The sequence below is a fragment of the Cavia porcellus genome, unplaced genomic scaffold, assembly GCF_034190915.1.
Source record: "Cavia porcellus strain 051 isolate PalLab524CR breed Dunkin Hartley unplaced genomic scaffold, mCavPor4.1 scaffold_5, whole genome shotgun sequence".
NCBI classification, from domain to species: Eukaryota; Metazoa; Chordata; class Mammalia; order Rodentia; family Caviidae; genus Cavia; species Cavia porcellus.
In genome coordinates this window covers 39,837,059-39,857,721 of record NW_026947488.1, presented here as the reverse complement: position 1 = coordinate 39,857,721, position 20,663 = coordinate 39,837,059, and the positions used below count along the sequence as shown (strand labels likewise).

At 35.4% G+C, this 20,663-nt stretch overlaps 1 protein-coding gene across 5 annotated transcripts in view; it reads left to right on the top strand.

Annotated features, from left to right (window-relative positions):
* The window catches only part of Macrod2 (mono-ADP ribosylhydrolase 2), a 1,970,011-nt gene that overhangs the window by 187,737 nt on the left and 1,761,611 nt on the right, over nt 1-20,663 (top strand). The gene's annotated exons all lie outside the window — the stretch shown is intronic.

The window sequence follows — 20,663 nt, the reverse complement described above, 5'->3', positions numbered from 1 at the left end:
AAGAGCGGGGGTGGGGCGATGGGGGGGGGAGAGAGAGAGAGAGAGAGAAAGAGAGAGAGAGAGAGAAAAGGAGGAGGAAGAAGAGGAAGAGGAGGAGAAGAAGAATGAGGAAGAGGAGAAACAAAGCACCTATGGACAAAGATGACTCTTCAAAGTTCATAGGGATCTACATCCTCCACCTGGGCCTTATCTCCTAATAGCTCATTCAGCTATGAACTTGTCAGCAGGTCAATCCATTGTGAGGTTAGTACCTCTAGGATTCATTCACACTCTCAGCCAAATCCTGGTTCTGAAAATTGTGCACTGGCCATCAGGAATTCAATACAGGGGTCTTTGGTGGGATACTTTGTATTTAAACTTTAACAAAGCATGATAGGGAGTTCTGTGATTATTAAAGGAGTAATTAGCTCCAGGGCAGTCTACAGTAGAAACTAATTTGACTTCAGTCCCTAAATCTTTACTCATTTTTAATGCTCCAACTTAGAATTGCCTGTAAACTAGGAGTGGCTGCTTCTTAAGACATTGAATTCAGAAGGTCTGTGGGTTAAGTGGCTGATGACATTAACAAATGTCATATTATTGCTTTTACTTATCAAGCCAGAAGCTATTACTATAGCATTTAGCTATTCAGATTCCAGTTGCATTGCCTTATATATCTTTCCTGTCCATATTGGAATCACTTCCTGCCCAATCCTAACTTGAAAACTGTCGAAACAGTTCAAGTAGCTAATTAGGATGAAGTGAATGAAGGTGATCCTACCAGTCTTCATCTAGAAACTATTCTGTGGGGATGAGGGATAATTGTTGTCAACAAAGGCTGTGGCAAGAACCTAAATGACTCCAGGGTTAAAAATTACCTAGAAAACAGCTCAAATCATGGCTGACAGTGAGTTGGCAGGCAGTAGCTCAGTAGCAACTCCATCCAAGTGCAGGGCAAATGACAGCCTCCCCCAGGTGGAACAGAGATAAGAGGGTCTGATACACATTATGGTAGCCATTGTTGATTTCCTATTATCTTGTTTTGAAATTCTGTATCACTTCCACTGTTTTGTTTTGATTGGCTTTGTTTTGTTTGATTTTATTCTCTTTAAAATATACTTTCGTTCTTTTGTTCTGATTGGTTTTATCATTCTGTTTGGTTTGATTTTATTATGTCTGATGGGATAGACAGCTATTTTGAATAAAACGACACATTTTGGTAACCAGCTTTCTAACACCTCCTTCTTGTGAGGCCACCCCAGGTGAATGTGTGGCATGTAAATGAATGTTGTGATGCAACACTTTATTGAGATAAATTTCTGATCTGTCTTCTCCACTAGACTGTTGTCTATTTGTGAGGCTGTGCCAGTGAAGGAATAGATGCTTGTAATAGCTACAATTACATTAAAATTATGTTTATTTAAATGACAGTATTTCATGTTTCCCCCTTTACTATCAGCTTGATAGCATTCCTCTCACAACTCCAAAGAGCTTCAGTAAATGGAGAATTTAGAGGTATGCTAGTGTATATTTCAGCATGACTAAAGCGGCTTTATTAATAAAAGCTCAAATGTTTTACTTTTATTTAATCTGTTTGGGTCTCCTTCTCTTTCTTTATAGAGGAACTTCCTGCATTCTGAATATATGGTTGTCGAATGCTCCTAATTTTACATTGTAAATCTTTGCTACTATAGAAAGATTCTAATTTGATTTCCCTCCTCCCAAAGTCCATGGATCCTAGGAAATGTTTCAGTTTGGGGCAGTGCTTTCCCTCTACCAAGTCATCAACTGCTCCCATTATCATCAGATGGAGTGGGGTGGGCAGTACATGTTGTACAATCAATGCATTGGTCTACTGTGGAAAGATCACATATTGAGGGATTTGCTTGCCAGAATATATAGTTAACTCCAAGCTATGCATATTTATGGAAGGAGATCATAACGAGGATAAGTGCTCCAAACAGTGGAATGAACTTCATTTGGACATTTGAAATGCATAATGTAATTTTTCTTGTTGGGATCTACCTCCTTTATCATGTTCTTTATTGCCTAGTGTTACTGTACTTTTTCCCTTGCATTCTTGCATTTAAATTGACTGGGACATCAATGGGGAAAATAGCCCGGATAATAAAAAAAAGAGTTGACTTTAGAGCAAAAATATGCTCTTGTTAGTTGATAAAAAAAGGTGTTTCTCATTAACTGAAGACATTTTTAGTTTCCCAAAAGATAGTACTAGCATCTTGCCAGCAAATTTTTAAATGCCACTTTTCTTCCCAGCTTTGTCGTACTTCACTCAGGGGATGACAGACATTAAAAAGAGACTGGCATGTTAGTCACTCATAACAAATAAGTGGATGAGTATAAAGGTAGACAGCCTTTTAATATTATGACATGCAGGATTAACATTTGTGTGCATGTGTGTAGCTTAAAGGCTGATCCTAGATATGTCAAATGAGTGTAATTTTAGAAGTGATGTGTTACATTACAAACAAAGGTAGATAGGTGAAATGAACTTCATACTTAATCCCTCTTACACTTCATAGGGTACAAAACAGTGGGTGGAGATCTGTTTGCTTTATGAAAAGTTTAGTGGGGGCTGAATGTGCTGTGTGTGTATGTGTGCATGTTTGTTCATGTGTATGTGAATGTGCGCATAGAGGGAGAGATAGGAGAGAGAGAGAAAGAAAGGGGGGAGGGGGTGGGAAACTCTGATTTAGTTATCAGGGAAGAGACTTTAGTAATTTGATGTCTAATAAATTTATTGTCTTCTTTATTCTGTACATCCTAGGCAAGCAAACAATAAGGAATGATGAGGAAGGATTAGAACATTACTTCTAATTTGAATCTATCCGCCTCTGAAGTCATATAATAAGTTGAACAACTAATCATAGGAGTCAAGGTCTACCCATTATTTCTGTATCAATTACCACTGTTTTTTATTATTCACTCTGAAACTGGATCTTATCACTTCAGAATATAAACTCTGGTTATCCATCAAAAGGACACATGATGTTAAAATAAATGGATCTTTTTCCAAGTTTATGTTAATGAATGCAGCCCATCAACTTTTTTTTTATTTAAAAGGAAAAAGAGAAAAAAAAAGCAGAACAAAACAAAACAGTGTAAGGGTAAAAGTAATACAGAACTACAAAAAAAAAAAAAAAACCAGTACGCTATCACCAGTTAATAGATTACACGCTATCATTTTAGAAACGGTGTTTCAGGTCACAGGATCAAAGCATACAAAGTGAACATTCAAACAGTGAGACTGCAAATAGTTGTGTTCAGTAATCCAATCAAAAATATTAATATGGTCATCTATTTAACACACCTAAGCACTCTTGCTGTTGTATCCTTTAGGGCACTTTTTTTTCCCTCTCTTAATTACAACAAAATTTACACATTTTGGGTTTTATTGCTCCCTTAGATCTTATGACTTTTTTTGTAAGAGAATAAAATCAAGCATGATAAACAAAGCTGTCAGTCAAAACCAAGGATAGACATAGCACATGATGTAAAAACAGAGTACAAGGTTATCAACAGTGGTTACCATAATGCCTCTTGCTTCCTTAAGAAGAATTGTCTATCTCATTAGGTATTATAAAGTTGAACAAAACAGTAGAGAACAAGACCAATCAAACCTAAACATTGTAAATCTTACAGAACCTCAAAAGAGGATAATAGTCAAACCAGAATGGGCATCATAGTGAATCTTATTGCCTTCAAAGTAGTTGCCTATACTCTGATACTTGATGCTTTCATACAGAGCAGAATAGAGTCTAATCAGTCAAAACAAGGTAACGGGAATATTACAGGTCTTCAAATTAATAGGAAATCAAAAAAGTTACTATAATATATCCTGCTAGTTTTTTTTTCCCCTTAGTTTAAAAAAGAAATTTAAAAATTAAATAATTTTTTAATGAACAAGGGAGAGGTTGAGATAAAAGGGGGCATAACAACATAACAATGCAGGTTAAAGCATGACACTTTCAGCAACCTAGTGCTTCACCACCAAATAACCCGACCTAATAGTAGTTACCATAGTGTCTTTTTCCTTGAAATATTTGAATATAACTTCATATGCTACAGCATCAAACATATCAAGACAGTGTAACACCATTCAAGTGGATGAAAGCATTGTAGAGTGTTTAGAACCAGCTAACAGAAAAATGAACAATGGTTTCTATATTGTCTCTGCCTATAACAATTTTTGTTTATACTACCACATACAATAAATCCAGCAAGATACAACATGATAAAATCAATGGAGACAGAAGAGCCATAGTTTGGTGTGGCTTCAAAACAAGATAGTATTAAATCAGCACTAACTATTATGATGTCTTGTTTTCTTCAAATTAGCTGTTCATTGCATCACAGCCCATATTAAATAGCCCAAAATAAAGCCATTCCAATTAATGAGTGAAAACTTTATAAGGCTTCAAGGCCACATAATGGGGAATCATGGTTACCACATACTATTATATATTTGAATCATTTCTTACACTAGGGAATCTATTCAGTGTTCACAGATGTGAGTTTGATTTATTTCACTTATGAGTATGGTTTCAAGCTGCACCCATTTATTGATAAATACCTCAATGTGGCCCTTCTTTATAGCTGAGTAGTACTCCATTGTATAGAAATACCACAACTTCTTTATCCGTTCCTCAGTTGATGGATACTTGGGTTGTTTCCAAGATCTGGTGATTACAAATTTTGCTGCCATAAACATAGGTGCGCATATATTACTGTGGTTTGATGCTTTCAGTTCTTCTGGGAATATGCCTAGAAGTGGAGTAGCTGGAACAAATGGGACTTCCAATCCCAGCTTTTTGAGAAATCTCCAGACTGACCTCCACAAAGGTTGTACCGTTCTACATTCCCACCAACATTGTAGGAGTGTTCCTTTTTCCCCACAGCCTCTCCAGCACTTGTTGTTGTTGGTTTTCTTGATCCTAGCCATTCTTTCAGGAGTGAGATGGAATCTCAGTGTGGTTTTTTTTTTTATTTAAAGAGAAAAACAAAACTAAATGAAGCAAGATAGTAAAAGGCTAGAAGTAATACAGAATTTCAAGAGAAAAAATATACAGTAAGAGTTCACCAGTTAATAGATCACACATTGTCATCTTACAAACAGCTGTCCAGATTACAAAATTAAAGCATACAAAGTGGAGATTAATACAGTGAGATTGCAGTCAGTTCTGTTCAATGATACAAGAAAAACTCAGCAATATGGTTCTCTATCCTACACAGTTAAATAAAATTGCAGTTATATCCTTTAGATCACTTTCCTTCCTCTCTTTTTTATGCTAACAATCACACATTTTAGTTTCCATTACTTCCAGTTTTTTTAACTTTTTCTTTGAAGAGTAAAAGAAAAAAGATTTTAAAAAGGCCAAAAAACAAAAAACAAAACAAGACAGACCAAAGAAAAACCCAATGTGACAAAGCAAAACAGAGTCAGTTAAATCAGGAGGATGGACATAGCATAAAATGAAAAAAACAAAAAAAGGATTACTAGGTGATCAACAATGGTTACCCATTATGCCTCTTGTTATCTTAAAAAGAGTAGCCTATATCAGCTAGTATAAAAGAATTGAACAAAACTGTACATAAGACCAATAAAACCACATTGGAGAGCTTACAGGATTCCAAAGAAAATAATAGTCATATAATAATGGGCATCAGAGAATATCTGGTTGCCTTCCAAATGGTTGCCTATACCCTCAAACTTGATACTATTAAGTGAAACAGAATATAATAAAATCAGTCAGAACAAGATGTGGAGAACACTATAGGGGTTCAAATCAGGTTAATAGGGAAACAAAAAAAATTACTATAATCTATCACACTATTTTTAATCTAGTTTTCCCTTAGTTAAAAGATACTAAGAAATAAATTAATTTTTAAAAAAAAGAAAGAAAAAAAGGGGGGGGGGACTGAGATAAAAGAACATATCAATAAAACAACACCGGTCAGAACTGAAAAATTTAACCATCATTGTGTTTCACCCCCAGATAGCTTGACATTAATAGTAGTTACCATAGTGACCCTTTCCTTGAAATATATGAGTCTAACTTCGTATACTATAGCATCAAATTTATCAAGACAGTGTGAAACCGTTCAAGAGAATGAAATTATTGCAGGGTATTTAGAACCAGCTAGCAGAAACCAAACATCAATTTCTATATTGTCTCTTTGTCTATAAAAAACTTGCTTATACTATCGTATACATTAAGATATAATAAGATATCACATGTTAGAACCAATCTAGACAAATGAACAACAACTTGATGGGGCTTCAAAACAGGATGATATTAAATCAGCACTTGCTATTACGCTCTTATTTTCTTCAAAATAGTTATTTGTAGTATCACAGACAATAAAATAAAACCACCCAAATTAAAACCATTCCAATTAATGAGTGAAAACATGATATGGCTTCAAACCAATGTGAATGAGAATCAGGATTACCATGTACTTCCATGTATTCTTATCGTTTCTTACACTAGGGAAACTATTAGGTATTTATACAGGTGAGTTTGATTTATTTCATTTACGAGTATGGTCTCGAGCTGCATCCATTTATTTATAAATGTCTCAATGTGATCATTCTTTATAGCTGAGTAGTACTCCATTGTATAAAAATACCACAACTTTTTTATCCATTCCTCAGTTGATGGACACAGGTTGTTTCCAAGATCTGGCTATTACAAATTGTGCTGCTATAAACATGGGTACACATATATCACTGTGTTATGATGCTTTCAGTTCTTCTGGGAATATGCCTAGGAGTGGAATAGCTGGGTCAAATGGTGCTTCCAGTCCCAGCTTTCTGAGAAATCTCCAGACTGACCTCCACAATGTTTGCACCAGTCTACACTCCCACCAACAGTGCAGGAAAGTTCCTTTTTCCCCACAGCCTCTCCAGCATTTGTTGTTGGTGGTTTTCTTGATCTTGCCCATTCTTTCAGGAGTGAGATGAAATCTCAGTGTGGTTTTAATTTGCATTTCTCTAATGATTATTGATGCTGGACATTTTTTCATATATTTATTTGCCGTTTGTATTTCTTCATCTGAAAATTCTCTGATGCCCATTTTTGGATGGGGTCTTTGAATTTTGGGGGTCTGATTTTTTTTAATTCTTTGTATGTTTTAGACAGAAGTGCTTTGTCTGAGGGACAGTTCACTAGGATTTTTCCCAGTTTGTGGGTTTTCTTTTCACTATGTTAGAGATTTTTTTCGATGTGCAGAAACTTTTTAATAAGATGTGATCCCAGTTATTGACTCTGGGAAGTATTTCCCGTGCGGTCTGAGTCTTGTTCATGAATTCTCTACCTACCCCTATGTCTTCAAGGTTTTTGCCCAATTTGTCTTCCAATAGATTTAGTGTTTCTGTTTTAATATTTAGATCTTTGATCCATTTAGATTTTATTTTAGTATATGGTGACAGGCATGGATCTAGTTTTAGTTTTTGGCATATGGAGAGCTGTTTTTCCAACACCATGTATTAAAGAGACTGTCATTCTTCCAGTGAACCTGTTTGACCCCTTTATCAAAGATGAGGTGGTTGAATGTGTTTGTAGTTGTGGTTGTGTCTCCTAATCTATTCCATTGGTCTTCAGCTCTGTTTTGATTCCAGTACCATGTTGATTTTACTACTGTTGCTTTGTAGTATAACTTTAAGTCAGGGATTGTGATGCCTCCTGCCTTGCCTTTGCTGCTTAGAACTGTCCTTGCTATTCTAGGTCTCTTCTCACTCCAGATGAATTTTAGGATTGATTTCTCGAGATCTATGAGGTATGCTGATGGTATTTTTATCAGGATTTCATTGAATCTGTATAACAGTTTTGGGAGAATGGCCATTTTCACCATATTTATTCTTCCTATCCATGAGCAAGGGATGTCTTTGCATTTTCTGAGATCATCTTCAATTTCATTTTTCAGTGTATTATAATTTTCCCTGCATAGGTCTTTCACTTCTTTCATGAGAGTAATTCCTAAATATTTCATTTTCTTGGTTGCTAGTGTGCAAGGTGTGGCTTCTCTTATTTCTCTCTCTGTGATTTTGTTGTTAGTGTATAAGAATACTATGGATTTTTGAATATTGATTTTGTATCCAGCCACATTGCTGAATTTATTTATTATATCTAGGAGTCTTTCAATGGAGTTTTCGGGGTCTTCTATGTAGGGTATCATATCATCTGCAAATCATGATAATTTAACTTCTTCTTTTCCTATCTTTACACCTTTTATTTTTCTTTCATGTCTAATTGCTCTGGCTAGTATTTCCAGTACTATATTAAATAGGAGCGGTGACAGGGGACATCCTTGTCTTGTGCCTGATTTTAAAGTAAAGGCCTTCAATTTTTGGCCATTTACTATGGTACTGGCTGTTGGTTTGTCATAGATGGCCTTTATTATGTTGAGGTAAAGACCATCTATTCCAATTTTCTGCAAGGTTCTTATCATAAATGAATGTTGTACCTTATCAAAAGCTTTTTCTGCATCTATAGAAATGATCATGTGAGTCTTACTTTTGACTCTATTGATATGGTGGATTAAATTTATTGATTTACGTATATTGAACCATCCCTACATACCTGGGATGAATCCAACTTGGTCATTATGTATAATCTGCTTGATGACTTGCTGCATCCTATTTGCCAATATTTTATTGAGGATCTTTGCATCTGTGTTCATTAGGGAGATTGGTCTGTAGTTCTCTTTTACATTTGGGTCTTTCTCAGGTTTTGGTAGTAGAGTAGTATTTGTTTCCAGGAATGACTTGGGAAGGATTGCTTCCCTTTCAATTTTGTTGAAGAGTTTGAGGAGTGTCGGCATTAGGTCTTCTTTGTATTTCTTGTAGAATTCTGCAGTGAATCCGTCTGGGCCTGGGCTCTTCTTTGTAGGAAAGGACTTAATTACATTTTCTATTTCATTAATAGAAATTGGGTTATTCAGCAGTTTTACTTCTTCTTGACCTAGCTTCATATGCTTCTAGAAATCTGTCTATTTCTTCTGGGTTATCAAACCTTTGAGAGTAGAGGCTTTTGATATAGGTGTTAATGATCTTCTGTATTTCTATTGGGTCTGTAGTTATTTCACCTTTTTCATTCCTTATTGCATGAATTTGAGCTTTTTCTTCCCTTTTTAAAAATAAGGTTGGCTAGGGGCTTATCAATTTTGTTTATTTTTTCAAAGAACCAACTCTTTGATTCTTTGGATTGTTTTCTTAGTCTCTATTGCATTGATTTCTGCTCTGATTTTTATTATTTCCTCTCTTCTTTTGGCTTTGGGCTTGACTTGTTCTTTTTCTAGATGTTTGAGGTGTAGCATCAAGTTATTTATTTTTATTTGTTATATTTTCCTGATGTAAGAACTCAGTGCAATAAATTTCCCTCTGAGGACAGCTTTCATTGCATCCCACAGATTCCAGTAAGTTGTATTTGTGTTTTCATTTGTTTGTGGATATTGTTTAATTTCTTCTTTAATTTCCTCTGTGACCCACTGATTACTCAAGAGTGTGTTATTCAGTTTCCATGTGTTTATGGGATTTGTGCAGTATCTTTTATCATTAATTATTAATTTCATAGCGCTATGATCTGATAACATGCAGGGGATGATTTCAACTCTTGCATTTCTTTAAATATGTTGTGTGAGTTAATATATGGTCTATTTTAGAGAATGACCCATGTACTGCTGAGAAAAATGTGTATTCTGTTGTTGTTGGGCGGAATACTCTGTATATGTCTATCAATTCCATTTGTCCAAAGGTGTGATTCAGTTCTTTTATCTCTTTGCTGATTTTCCGTCCTGTTGATCTGTCCTTTGTTATCAATGGTGTGTTAAAATCTCCTGTTATAATTGTATTACTGGTAATTTGGTTTTTCATTTCTGATATTACTTGTTTTATATAACTGGGTGCTTTGCTTTTGGTGCATATATATTTAAGATAGTTATCTCTTCCTCTTGAAGTTTTCCTGTAACCAGTATGTAGTGACCTGCTTTGTCTCTTCTGATCATTATTGGTTTGAAGTTCACATTGTCTGCAAACAGAATAGCTACCCCCACTTTTTTTTGGGTTCCTGTTGCATAAAGTATTGTTTTCCATCCTTTGACTTTCAGTCTGTGAGTATCCTTTTGGGTTAGATGGGTTTCTTGTAGTCAGCATATGGTTGGATTTTGTTTCTTGATCCATTCTGCCAGTGTATTCCTTTTAATTAGTGCACTGAGAGCATTTATGTTAATGGTTATAACTGTTATATATTGGTTTATTGGTGGCATGTTATATTTCTGCTGTTGCATCTTTATCTTTCTGTTCTATTTAATTGTCTGCTTTGTTAAGTGGTTTTTTCTTAAGTGTATCTAGACTATCTTTCAGTATTCTTTGCACGATTGGCTTGGTCATCATGAATTTCTTCAGCTGTTCTTTGTCGTGGAACTATCTTATTTCTCCATTAATTTTGAAGGACAGTTTTTCAGGGTACATCAGTCTAGGTTTGAAATCATTTTCCTTTAGGGTCTGAAATACTTTGCTCTGTGCTCTTCTTGCCTTTATTGTTTGTGTTGAGAAGTCTGCTGTGATTCTGATAGGTTTTCCTTTATAGGTGATATGTCTTTTCTCTCTGATAACTTTTAATATGCTATTCTTTTGTTCGATTTCTGGAATGGTGATTATTATATGTCTGGGTGTAGTTTTATTTTGGTTATGGCTATTTGGAGTTCTATGTGCCTCATTGATCCTGATATCAGTTTCCAATTTCATGTTTGGGAAGTTTTCAGCAATTACTTCTCTAAATATCCTCTTGACATCCTTTGTATTGTCTCCTTCTTTTTCATTTATCCCTATCAACCTTATGTTGTTTTTCTTTGCGTCATCTTCCAGGTGTTGAATTGTTATTTCTTGATTTCTTATTTTTCAAAGATCTTTCCTTTCCTGTTCACTGGCTGCAATCTTGTCTTCGAGGTCCAAAATTCTATCTTCACAGTCATTCAGGCATTTTTTACAACTTTTAATGGAGCTTTTGATTTCCGGTATATCTCTTTGCATCTGTTTTATATATTCTGTTTGTTTCTTATATTGTTCATCCAGAGATTCTATCCTTTTGTCTAGTTCCTCCAATTTTTTAGCTGTGTCTTCTTTAGATATGTTCAGCATCTCCTTCATTTTTTTTATTATTTCTTCTTTTATCTGATAGATTATTTCTAGCTTGAATTCCTTCAAAGATTCCCAGAGCTGCTTCTTTATTTCTGTTACTATTGTTTCAGGTATTTCAGGTATATGGCATGTATTTTCTTCTATGTACATGGCTACTAGGCTTTCTTGGGATGGGTTGGATGTTTGAGATTGCATTTTGGTCCTTCGTTTTGTCATTTTCCTATATTACAGTGTTTCAAGTTTTGTTCCAGAGTTTCCCCTGGTCGTGTTGTAAATTTACTCTTATGCCCTAGGCTCTTGAGACTCCTCTGGTAGTAGCTCCCTCCTTGGGCAGCAGATCCCCTGGATTAAAAGAGGCTTGCCAGGCTCCTCTCAGGTAGAACTAAAGCTTCCTCAATTTGCACAGCTTCCCCTTCTGGTAGCAAAGCTCCCCTGAGGGATAGAAGGCCATCTGGTGTGGTCCAGGCAATCCCAAATCCTCTTAAGCCCAGTATAGTGTGGCTGCAAGCCCATTGGGCCCCCAACCCCCTAGATCAAGGATCTCATAATCTCCCAGAAATTGGATGTTTTGTAAAAATCCAGCTCCTTGGATGGCAACACTTATTGAAGGTTCCTTTATGGCATAAGTAGGCCTCAAACCTCCTCAGCAGGACTGCTCCTTCCTCCATGCAGTGACAGTAGTGCTGGTGCTCTCCAGATCATAAGACAGTCACAGGTGAGGTCAGAGCAGATTTCACCAGCTCGGCCCAGCTCCCTCCTTCCGGCCAGCAGCTGTGGTGTGCTCCTTGGCCAGAGGAGGTGGTGGGCGGACCTGAGTCCCCTCCGCTGGGCTGGGGGCTCACCTTCTGGTCTGCAGCGGTGGTAGTATGGGCCCTGGGTGGGAGAGGCGGCAGCAGGGCTGGACTGGAGTTGCCTCTGATCGGCTGGACCTCTCAGTGTGGTTTTAATTTGCATTTCCCTAATGACCAATGATGACGAACATTTTCTCATGTATTTATTTGCCATTTGTATTTCTTTCTCTGAGAAGTGTGTATTCATCTCAGATGCCCATTTTTGGATTGGATCTTTGGATTTTGGGGGTCTGAGTTTTTTTTAATTCTTTATATGTTTTAGACAAAAGTCCCTTGTCTGAGGGGGAGTTTACTACGATCTTTTCCCAGTTTGTGGGTTTTCTTTTCACTATGCTGGAGAATTTTTTTTTTCTTTTGACTTACAGAAACTTTTTAATAAGAGGTGGTCCCAGTTATTGATTCTGGGAAGTATTTCCTATGCAGTTTGAGTCCTGTTCATGAATTCTCTACCTACCCCTATGTCTTCATGTTTTCTACCTAATTTGTCTTCCAATAGATTTAGTGATTCTGTTTTAATATTCAGATCTTTGATCCATTTAGATTTTAATTTAGTACATGGTGATAGGCTTGGGTCGAGTTTTAGTTTTTGGCAAATGGAGAGCCAGTTTTTCCAACACCATTTATTAAAAAGACTGTCGTTTTTCCAGTGAACCTGCTTGGCTCCTTTATCAAAGATAAGGTGGTTGAGTGTGTTTGTAGTTGTGGTTGTATCTTCTAATCTATTCCATTGATCCTCTGCTCTGTTTTGATTCCAGTACCATGTTGATTTTATTACTGTTGCTTTGTAGTATAACTTTAAGTCAGGGATTGTGATGCCTCCTGCCTTGCCTTTGCAGCTTAGAATTGCCTTTGCTATTCTGGGTCTCTTCTGATTCCACATGAATTTTAGGGGTGAGTTCTCTAGATCTATAAGGTATGTTGATGGTATTTTTATTGTAGCCCATCAACTTTTGTCCTTAGGTTTTATGTAGTCTTCTGGTAAAGTATATGTTATTCTGTTCCAGGTACCATCAAATCTCACTCTCAGCTTTCCTTTCCCTTTCCCCCTACCTCTCCTTCTCTTTCTCCTTTCCTATCTCTAGTCTTCTTTCCTTAAAAAAAATATTTATCTGCAAATTCATGAAGACAAAGTGTCCTTATATTGTCTTTGTGATTTAAATGAGTACCTTTCTGCAGTGATGGGAACTGCTTCCATCTAATATAATTCGTTTTATTTGTGTATCTTACAGCTAAGAGAGGGTTCCTTTATGTCATCCTAATGTAATTTAGACTTTTTTTTCTGTAGTCTCGCCTTTTCTTCTTGCTTACTCTTCCCTCCCTCTTTTCCTTTTCATTCTTTTTTCTTTTTTTTTTTTTGTCTTTTTCATTTTTATCGGACTCACGACTGCCTGCTTGCAAGGTAGGTGCTTATGCCGCTGAGCTAAATCCCCAGCCTCCTTTTCATTCTTAAAAAATCACAGCAATGTTTGGTCCATAGTAGTAATTGAAGCTCATCTTCAGGGAGAATGTGACTTTGAAAATTAGTTACAATAAATAGAATAGAAACAGCTTTTGGCTTCTATAAAGTAGATGATTCTCTTCAGGAACTACTGATTTCAGTGTGCTAATATTGCAAATCTAACTAAAATGGACACTGTCTGTGATGTGTGTGGGTGAGTGACAAGGGTTTTGCACTTAGAGCTTTTGCTAGAAAACTTGGGTGGCAACCAGCAGAGAACTCTGTAATAGACTGTAAAATGTTGAAACCCAGAGAAAAGTGTTTCAGAAAAAAAAGCATTCAGTTCAACTGGTTGCACAGTCAACAATTATTAGCTTCTGAGAACTAACAATTAGTTCTAGTCAGTCAAACCACCCATAAGCTTTCTGCCAGAGAAGATAGGCTGGATAACTGCAGTAAAGTTTTAATTTGTGCTACTAATATCTTAGCAAGATATTTTTGTTTGTTTTTCATTTTCACTATGAACAACTTGGTATAGTACTTTGTATTGGTTACTTGATAAGTTTTGATGCACCATGTTACAGTATATTCCGTTCTCAAGTAGCATTCTATTACAGATCTATTCCATGTTAAAATTGATGGCTAGGGATTTAGCTCAGTGGTGTAAGAACCTGCCTGGCAAGCATGAGGTTGTGAGTTCAACTCCCAGTACCAAAAAGCAGAAAAAAATTGAATGTTACATATTAAACTAAAAATGTATGTATGCATACATATATATGAATATATGTATAATTTGTTTAATCCTGTAACAATTTCATGAGATGAGTACTATTATCTTTATTCAAAAGTGAAAAGCAACTGAAATACAGAGAATATGAATGGACTGTTGAAAGTCCAGTTATAGTATATGGCAGAGCACTGAATTTACTATATCTTCTTAATGACCTATATTAGATATTATTTTCTTATGAGGATAAATATCATGATTAAGACAATGTTTCCTCCAGAAAAGATGTAGATTTTTTTCTTTTCACTTGGGATATGTTCTCACAAATAAAATTATTGAATCAAGCCTTGAAACATTTTACAGTTATTGATACCTTAAAAGCTTTCCTGATGATTACATTTCTGCAATAATTTATAATAGGTATAGTTCAATAAGCCATTGTCATTTCATAATTTTATTTTAAAATCTCAGCTCATTTGACCACCAGATATTAGTTTTAGTTTACATCTTTTTTGTATTTGAATTTCCTTTTCATGAATTAATTATTCATGCCTGTATTCGTTTTCTCTTAAAATTTGCCTTATTCATCAGATAAATTATTTTATCTGAAAATACTTTGATAAGACTACATTTGCTTCTATTTATAAAGTTTTTATGCTTCTAAGATAAATGTTATCTTTCCTACAGATATTTTTTATGTTTAACTTTTTATTTAAGGAGAAAAAGAAAAAAATAGAAAAGGGTACAGGTTGTACAGAATTTCAGAAAACATAAACAGTAGGAAATCACTAATTAATAGATTACATATTGTTATCTTAGAAAAGTTGTTCAAGTTACAAAATTAAAGCATATAAAGTGGACTTTCAAACAGTGAGACTGGAGACAGTTTTGTTCAATGATCCAACAAAACTCAGTAATATGGTTATCTATCTTATACACTTAAATATATGTGCAGTTATATTCTTTGGAGCACTGTCTTTTCCTTTCTTTTGTACAATGAGAATTACACATTTTGGGTTTTATTATTCCCACAGTTCTTATTACTTTTTTTTGAAGAGAGTAAAACCAAATGTGATATAACAGAACAGAGTCAGTCAAATCAAAAGGATGGTCATAATACATAATGTAAAAACAAAATACTATGTAATCAACAATGGTTACCATACTGCCTCTTGCTATCTTAAAAAGAATTGCCTTTATCATCAGTTATAATAAAATTGAACAAAACAGTAAAGAATAAAACCAAAACATTGGAGACATTACAGGACTTTAAAAGAAGATAATAGTCAACCAGAATGGGCGTCATAATGAATCTTACTGTCTTCACAGTTGTTGCGTATACTCTCGAACTTGGTAGTATCAAGCAAAGCAGAATAGAGGGAAATCAGTCAAAACAAGATGGTGAGAGCAATATAGGGTTTCAAATCAAGTTAGTAGGAAATCAAAGTGGGTTACTCTAATGTATCCTGCTTTTTTATTTTTCCCTTAATTAAAAAGTAAGTAATTATTAAAAAAGGAGATTGAGATAAAAGAGGGCATAACAACAAAACAGCACAGGTCAAAGCATAACCATTTAAGCAAAATAGTGTTTCACCACAAGATATCCTGACATAAAAGTAGTTACCATAGTGTCTCTTTCCTTGAAATCTTTGAGTATAACTTCGTATACTGTAGCACCATACATATCAAGACAATGTAAAACCATTCAAGAGAATGACAGTATTATAGGGTATTTAGAACCAACTATCAGAAAATGAACAATAGTTTCTGTATAATCTCCTTGTCTATAAAAGTTTTTGCTTATATTATCACATATAATAAAATCCAATAATATATATCCTGTTAAGACCAATGGAGACAGAAGAATAAAAGCTTGATGGGACTTCAAAGTAAGATGATAATAAATGAGCACTAGCTATTATGATGTCTTGTTTTCTCCAAAATAGCTGTTCGTACCATCCAATCTTCTCTGCCTCATTTCTGTTGAGCTCTTTTTGTCATTTGTTGTCAGTTTGTCTTCTTCATTTCGCTTTCTGCTCCATTCATTGTGTCATCTCTACCACTGTTTCTGAAGTGTTGCTTTTTTCCTTTTTTAGAATATCCTGCAGTATTCTCTGTAGAGTTGAATTGGTGGTTGCAAATTCCCCTAGTTTGTGTTTATCCTGGAAGCACCTTGTTTTTCCATCAATTTCTAGGGACAGTTGTGCGGGACATATCAGTCTTGGCTGGAGGTTGTTATCTTTCAAAGCTTGAATTATTTCCCCCCATGCTCTTCATGATTTGATGGTTTTGCTGAGAAGTCTGCTGTAATTCTGATGGGTGTTCCCTTGTAGGTGATCTATTTCTTGTCTCTGACATCTTTTAGTATTCTGCTCTTATACTGGATTTCTGGAATTTTGATTATTATATGCCTGGGTGTAGCTCTGTTTGGGTTGTAGGTGGCTGGGGTCCTGTATGCCTCATACATCTGAGTATCTTTACCTTTTGCTAAATTAGGGAAATTCTCTTGGATTATTTCTGTGAATAGTCTTTGTAGTCCATTTGTTTGTATCCCTACTTCTTCTTTTATGTCCTTAATTCTTAAGTTATAGATCCTCTTATCATCTTCTAGCCTTTGTATTATTGTTGTTTGTTTTCTTGTTATTTTTAAGAAGTTTTTCATTTCATGCTCCCATATTACAAATCTGCCCTCTAATCCAGGTAATCTATCCTGAGTTTCTTTTAAGCTGTTATGCCAGCTTTCAATAGAGTTTTTAGTTTCCTGGTAATCTCTTTGAACCTACTTCACGTATTCTATGTTTTCTCTGTTTTCTCCATCAAACAATTCTCCCCTTTTTTTCTGTTCTTCCATTCTACCATCTGTTTTTTCTTGCATGGTGCTTAGCATTTCTCTAACTATTCTACTTATATGTTGCTTTATTTCATTAAATACTTCATTTTTAAACTCGTCTATGAGGCTCTGGAGATATTGCTTTATGTCTATTGGTACCGCGTCTGATATTCCATGTTTTCTGTCTTCCTTTGCATTTCCCTTTCCTGGATCAGTGTTCTCAGGATTGGGGACTGAGGACCCTTTCTTGTTGCTTCCCCTTCCCATACTTTTTGTTCCTTCCATACAAGTGAATGTAGGAGGCCCAATTTTTTTCTTTTTTTCGGTTACAGTTTGTTTGAATTGCCCCAGCTAGGTGTTCCTGCCCACTACGGTATACTAGGGAGACACAGACCTGGGCGACCTCTCCTGGGCTCGCCCTTCCAGGTCAACCTACTGAAGGTTTCACTGCTAGGGTGCACCTCCAGGCACTGGGACCTGGTTTGGGCTAGCCTACTAGGTCTAAGTTAGCAGCGTCATGAAGGCCAGGCACTCCCTACCAATCCCGCTTGAGAGGGGAATATGTGGCACTGCAGCGTCCTGTTCCGGCAAGTCTGCCTGGTCGCAGTATGTCTTTTGCTGGAGCCTCGTACTCTATGAAAGAGTCCTTGTGCTGCTCACTCACTGCAAGTCGATGTAGGGCTCCCTGCTAGTCCCGCTCTCAACTCTGTTCACACATTCCCGCTCTCAGAGCTTTCACGTGTCTCTCTCCCTGCCCTGCAGATTTGGACACAGCAGCGGTGGCAGGAAATTCAAATCATGGCTTCCAGTGGCATGGGTTCTAGCTTCCTGCACTGTGACTTTATCTGTTCCTGTTATAAGCACCAAGATTGGATTTCTAGTTGGTTTCTCTTAGCTTAGTTCATTCCTGGGTTGTCATGGTATATCTCCCCTTGCTTAGGACTCCTCGTACCGCACCATTCCTGGATTTTAAGTGGGGTATCTCAGAGAGCCTCTGTAGCTGCTGCTATCTATCCGCCATGTTCTCCCAGAAGCCCTATGTTTAACTTTTAATCAATGTGAAATTTATTTTTATTATGGAGTCAGCTATATATCAGAATTATTTGCCTGTAGGAAAAACAATTTGTGCTTCATTCTTTCCTTTCAAAGTATTAGTTAAATCTTGGAAGAATATCTTAGATAATTTACAAACTACACAACCAATTTCTTAAGTGTTATTTTAAAAATTCCTTTCTCTTTGTAAAATAGAATTTGAAAATTGAAGTTTTATGCTTTTATCCATTAATTTCAGTTCAACTCGTAACCTTACATAGTTTTACTTTTAAAATGTGTTTGTAATATTTTATCTTTTGCTGTTATTTACTTTATTTTTTTTTTATTTTTTTGAGACAGTTTCACTATGTAGTTTACTCTGGCTTTGCACTCACTTTGTAGCCCAGGCTGGCCTCAAACTCAGTGATTTCTGCCTCCATCTCCCAAGTTCTGAAATTATAGGCATGGGCTACCATGCCTAGCTATCTTTTCCTTTCATATATATAAAAAAATCTCATATGAAATTGGCTAACTCTTCTTATTCTTCCAGGTTTTATATTCCTCACTGATGACAATGTTTTATTTCTTATGATGGAATTTTAAACTGAGAACTTGTGTGTTGTCTCTCTATAGATATAAAAGGTATTCTGAAGGAGAGTAAACAGTATTCCTAGAACAACAGAGTATAAATGATATGTAAAGGATTTACAAGGTAGACTTGCAGTGTCTGCTTCCAGAATCAGACGTGGAAGAATGCAAAAGAACTATCTGAATACTAAAGAGCAGAAGGATTCAGTCAAAAGTGAAAGAAAGACCTGGTCTTACGTAAGTCAGTACCAGGAAGCTGAAGGGTCCTTTTTGTCAGGCTATGCCAAAATCCTGGTGATGGATGCGGCAGACTGCAGTGCCTCTGAAGAAGTGAAAGTAAGACTTTTTTCTTTCCTTTTTATTCTATCCAGGCTGCAAGGCTATTGGTTGGTAACAACCATACCTGGGGTGTTTCTTTTCTCTTAACTAAGTCAGTTATTCACACACATCTAGACTTATGCTAAGCCAACCTACTAGGTGTTTCTTATTCAAATTGACAGCACAATTAACTATCATACTAGATGTCAGGGGTAATTTTGGTGACTCCTAATTATTTATAAGCGTGATTTAAAGTGACACTGAATGATCAGATAGTAAGTAGAATAGTCAACAAAAATGACTGTGTTACCACTAGAAAATGAATGTGTTAGAAACAAAATCTAAAAGCAAGTGGATACATATGCATTTTATGTGTAATAGTATATACACACATCATTAATAATTTATGATTTAATATTTTAAGAAAATTTGACTTAGTAAAATTCTCATCAAAACATTGACCATCACACTGAGGTTCCCAAATAATGTATAATTAGTATTTCCAAAATGATGTACATAGGAATCTTTCATCTCCTGGAATTTTTGTTATCATTTTACTACTTGTTATTTGATTGCCCTTACTTGTATCTTAGCTGTATATTATATTAGCTTTATCTTAGCTGTATATTATCTTAACTGTATATTAAAATTAGTGACAAACTAACATAAATATAGTGCTTTGACAGCTTTGCATAAGACTTTTCCTTTTCTTCACCCAAAGAGATTATACTTACAATGTTTGATACATTCAGTGACTCATCTTTGAGGTTTATTTATAACCTAGATTCATTTATGTTGAAAATAGTTGTTTAATATGATATGATCCACATCGAATTTGTACAGTTTTTTTGAAACACAAGAATTTAGAAATTTTATTAGGTTAGAAATAAGGTTTATGTTTTATAGCTTATTTTTTCTAGTTATTTTTATTCTATGAGAATTTTTTATTAAAATAACTGCAGTCTTTGGCACACTGAAGATAATATAATTACTGAATAAGTCTTCATAATTATGTTTCTTTTTTAACTTGCTTATATTTTTATTGTTCAGAAGGACATAGAAATTAGGCAGAAACTCTAAGTCTCCTAGTCAAGCATGGTAGAGAACGTGTAAAGAAGAATAAAAAGAGAGACTAATAGAAGTGATATAATAAGATTAATATTCTATGGTTACAGAGAATAGATTTTTGGTTTTTGAGATCACAGAATAGACTTAGCTCTAAAGAAGATAGGTTCCCACAAATACCTAGAGTATTTGTTAAAACTTTCTTTAAACAAATGTGATGTAAATTATTCCTTTTACTTAAAGAAATGTAGTCTGTCATAAAGTATAGAAAATGGTAATAGGACCTACATCTGACTGTAGGGAAGAAATTCTTCAAGAAGTAGAAGTTGTAGAAAGTGTTGTAGAGAGAATAAATACTGCAACTTGGTGTATATAATCTGAATAACAAAAGAAAAGCAGATTTCAAAAACTCAAGGGAAAATGTAGATGTGATAGAAATCTGGAATAGTATTCTAGACTATGGCATTATTTTTTTTTTGTGTGTGTGTGTGGCCCACAGAATACATTACTAAGTGATCTGAATTTTCCTTCAAACTTTGCCTGTAAACAACTCTGGAATCCTTAAAATGGCACTCCAAATAGTTACTATCATTTGAATATTGTAAGAAATAGAACATATTTGATATCCTATTCTAGGAGAAAAGAGCTCTGAATGATATAGGTTTGAGTGTCTT